Source organism: Eurosta solidaginis, chromosome 3, assembly GCF_040869045.1.
Source record: "Eurosta solidaginis isolate ZX-2024a chromosome 3, ASM4086904v1, whole genome shotgun sequence".
NCBI lineage: Eukaryota > Metazoa > Arthropoda > Insecta > Diptera > Tephritidae > Eurosta > Eurosta solidaginis.
Genome location: NC_090321.1, coordinates 26,049,665 through 26,054,440, shown reverse-complemented (window position 1 = coordinate 26,054,440; position 4,776 = coordinate 26,049,665). Strand labels below are relative to the sequence as shown.

Sequence of the window (4,776 nt, the reverse complement as noted above, 5' to 3'; positions counted from 1 at the left end):
TTCATCACAAAACCTTTACGAACGTCATTGAAGCAATTCATTTTATCGGTAAATTTCGAAAACAAAAAAGTTTAAAACCAAGGATTCCATTGATACCGATAGATTTGTCTTTTCAATTTTAAATGCCTCAAATTTTCTATCCCTATCAATGAAGCTCAAGGACGATCATTAGCTGCGAATCAAAGGATTGATGAGCGCAATACAAACCTTTATAGCTTCAGGGCTTCTGCAACTCAATTGTCAACCTCACCTACGCGAGGGGAATCCTGTTACAAAAATGAATATATATCATTAGCTGTATCAGAAGTCAATCTTACCAACTCATGTTTTAACCATGGCCAGTTACGCGTAGCCCGCATATTTTTATAGAAACGTGGGACAAAAACCACGGGCATAAGCTAGTATATATATATATATATATATATTAGACTGGGTCGATTTATTAACCGATATCGCGCCATCAATTTCTCGATTTGGGCTCAGGAAGAAAAGTTCCACTAAAAAAATAGTTTTCGAGACTGCGAAGTTTAATTTTTTTGACTTTTTTTCGACATTGATTTTTAAGGTTTTCTTCATGACCTACTAAAAAATTGTCATATGTATACCCTGTCCGACCCAAAAATGTCCGCTAAAAACGTTGCCGATAACAGTTTTTTGAAAAAAAAAATTTTTTATTACATACATGAAAATTTTACAATCAAATGAACATTTTTTTAGTAGGACATGAAAAAAACCTTAAAAATCAAAGTCGAAAAAAAAAAAAATAAACTTTCGTCCATACAAATCGACCCACCCTCATATATATATATATATATATACATATATATATAAACTTCGTCTGCCGGCTTGACTTTTTAAAAAAAGAATTACATTTATTTAAAAAAAGGATTTTGGTTTGTGATGCGCGAGCGCTGAACTGCCAATATACTCGATAAATTTCAGTTATATCGGGTTATTTTTGAACTTTTTCAAAACAAATTTCTATTTCGTAATCAGCAACCTAGAAAGCACTTTGTTATCAAGTTTTATACCAATATAGTAAAGTTTGGCGTGAATATTGAGTATTTTCCAGTAAAAACTTAAATACTGTACGGCATAGTTCAGGGTAAATAACATTTTACAAATATTTAAGTAACAGAAATATACTTGAAAGGTGTGCGTATATTTAACTAACATAGACCACCGGTCAGATTGAACTACAGCGGCGATTTATACTCATATCCAGCTTCGCAATCCGCTTTGCCAGATGACGCGAAAATGAATGGGATACATTTTTTGCTTTTTGTGAAATATTTTTGCTATTAACTGGTACTGCCTGGGGTCGAACATTCGACCAATCCAATTTCTAAGATAGGAGATATCAAAAATAAAGCTTTATAGTAGATTTCTATACATGGCACACACAAATACCCCTTTATTTGAGATGTGCCGTAGACGCTTTCGCTAAATTTCTATTCCTCAGTACAACACGGTGTTTATATAGATTAGCTTCCAACCAAAGTTTTCGCTAACCAGGCCGTATTAGTAGATAAGTTTAAGGGACGTGGTCTTGAATTTTAATCGTCTGTCATCTTATACATTTGTAAATTTTAATGAAAATTCAGAAAAACTGAAAACAACTAAAAATTCCAACTGACAGATAGTTATTTCCAAAAAGATCTCATCAGATGTCTTCGTATCTTTAAATTAGAAATTATATTCACCTCGAGCTTCAAACCTGATCTGTCAGTTTTCTATTCCCGCAACCCTACCATTAGGCTATATATACTTCGTATGTATGTTTGCTGGTTAATGTATTGTTTCTGTTTTTGTCTTTATTTATATAACTCATTAAAACTGACAAACGGAATATTCGTATTGTGAACTTTTGAATATCAAATTTATTTTATTTCTTGTTTACAATCTTTGCGGGAACAAAATTTTACTATAGTATATCAAATAAATTTTTTTTCTTATTCAAAATTTTGAGGTAACAAAATTCCAAATACTTTGATCTTAAAATCACAAGCACTCATAAAATTACTGACGTAACATAGCTTAACAAAATTATGACCGGGCCCACCTTCCGCCAAATTAACTTGTCCACCCCCTTCCTGGGCTCCTTCGATCACTTCTTCGATCGCTTCTACATACGTAATTTTACCAAGATCTTTTTCATCCTATTAAATAAATATGTGAAAGAAAATCAGAAATGTATATTTTAATCAACATTGTTCACAAGTCACAAGCAATTTTTACAATTTCATTAATTTACAAACCTCTTTTCCAAAACTAAATACCCCGCGTTCCCTTAAACAACTTGTCAATCCACTAGGCATGGGGTCTTGTTTTAAAAGCTGGTCGCCTTGTTCGCGTTTACCCCAATGAAATTTTTTACCCGTAGATACAAGCACAATTAACGCTAAAAATATTAACACGAAAAACGATTTCATATTTTTTTCTTTTTTTAATTTTTTGGACGTGCTAATTTAAATTTTATGCGCACAATTAGGTATTTTTTAATTTGCAACTGCGAAATTCAAATGCAAACTGCCTGCTTGAGATAATTTTCACTTGGCTTTATATATTTCAGATGGTTTTAAATACATATGTATTATGTGTCTTGAGTTTAAGTTGCCTTCTATTGTTGTTGTTGGATGTGAGTTTTGTGTTATATTTCGATCTATCGTATTCATTGTGTTATTATTGTTTTGGTTTCCTAAATTTGTTAAATTACGTGTACGAATGGGTGAACGAGAAATCATTCTTTAACAAAATAAAAATAAAAATTTCTCAAGAAAGGGAGTTAACAAGAAAGTAGTAATAATATTGCAGATAATATATAATATTAAATTGTTGAAAGATTATTTTTGTTTTATGGGCCTATTGATAAATGATTCAGGTTCGATTCGAGCTCAAGGCTAGAACAATATTTTTTTCTTTGTCTGATCAACGCCCTAGATTGTGTTATGGTACTGCCTGTTTTCGTGGTAAGGAACGGTGACAAGCAGGCATGCTTGTGAGCCCTGGCTAGCTCGTCGGTTGGGGTGGGGTCTTTTCCACCGCCCTCACCTACAGTACCCGTAAACAAAAATAGAGGGTTTCATGCCTGTGTATTCAAATAGAGATAGGGTGAGAAATAGACAAAGTGATAGGAAAGAGAGGGCCCGTCCAGGTGAGGTGGAGTCTGCCCTCCCTCTTGCACATATATAATGTAGCCTTGGGCTTCGCAATGCCTTAGCCTGACACCAGTGCATCTGTCAAGAGTCTAAGAAGTCCCTAGTTACCCTCACCTTTGTCCATGTCAGTCGACGTACCCACGTCCCATCTTCCGCACCTGCCCAACGCCTACACCAAACAAAAAGGAAATCCTATCTACTCATAGTGGTATTTCAACCCATTAACCCAAAAAAATACCGAAAAATAAAAATAATTCAACTCGATTTTTTTTTTTAAACGTTATAAACGTATTTCTTAATGTATATTTCCGTTAATAAACAAATCCAAAAAAAAGAATTAATGGTTCTTACGTCTATATGCCTTAACCTCTTAAAATTATACTAGTGTCGCCTGTGGTCGAAATTCGATTAACGTGTATTTTTTTCAACTCAGTCTATGCATCAAGTTTTGGAAATATAGCAAACTGGTCTAACTTACTTCACCTTTTCTTTAAAATTTTGAACTGGTCTAACTTACTTCACCTTTTCTTTAAAATTTTGAATTTGATCTAAGACTTTGTACTTTTTGATTGAATTTTCTTAAATTTTCTACAAACTTTTCACATGTAATTATAACGTTTTGGTATGGAGCTCCTTAAACAAAAATATAAAAATTATGTAAAATCAAATGAAATTGACATAGAATTATGGTGAAATTACTTGAAATTGAATTAAAAAATTGGTTTTTCCACACCACCCGGAAGGTCCCCGTTGGGGCGCTACCGAAGGTAGTTTTGGGAGCTCGGTTCCCCGGTAGGCCTATATCACCCATATACATATATCGCCTATTTTCTTCAATAGTGTCATAATTCAAAACACATGAACTTTTAGTTAAAAACGAAGAAATTTGCTAAAGGAATTTAGCCTATTTCACGCCACCCGTTTAATTTTGTATAAATACATATCTAATATGTAAGTGTGACACAAAACAAAAATTTCGAGTAGAATAGAGGATACCTTCATAAATAATAAAGTAAAAATATAAAAAAATTATGTAATGAGAAAGAGGGCAGAGTTTACTAAAAAAATGTTTAATTAAAGAAAAGAAAATTAAGTACTTAAATTGCGAAAAAATTAAGTGAAGTGAACAAACAGTTCCGTATAAAAACGCAATAAGTGCACTTAGACTTTTTTCCGGGTTTTAATGTGATCACTGTGGAAATATGAAAATTCTAATGTTCGGATATTTAATGTTAGGATTCCCATTGAGATCTATGTACGTAATTAATTTGTATTAAATTTGTAAACACTCCATTTCGTTAATATATATGACCATATCTACCATAAAATATCGTCTGTGAACAATATAATACTAAGATATAACAAAGCAGAATAAATTAGAAAGAAAAGACAAACAAACCAAAACATTGAAATTATTAACGCAAAACTATTTACTAAAATAAAATTGATTTCATAACTTTAAGCTACATAAAAAAATTAGGGTTATGGGATCTAAGCATCGGATTAATGGATATATAATCCAACAAAGTTAGCCTAATAATAAATATAGTGGGTAATATACTGCCTATGCAATACGGCCGCTATGATGCCAGCTGCCGCTTTGACCTAAAATCAAAAA

At 32.5% G+C, this 4,776-nt stretch overlaps 1 long non-coding RNA gene across 1 annotated transcript; it reads right to left on the bottom strand.

Moving 5' to 3' along the window:
* Positions 1 to 1,851: 1,851 nt before the first annotated feature.
* LOC137243486 (uncharacterized) lies at positions 1,852 to 2,898 on the bottom strand. Its single transcript, XR_010950541.1, has 2 exons — positions 2,259 to 2,898; positions 1,852 to 2,159 (listed from the first exon to the last, which is right to left on the bottom strand). It is a non-coding gene; the product is annotated as an uncharacterized lncRNA (long non-coding RNA).
* Positions 2,899 to 4,776: the final 1,878 nt, after the last annotated feature.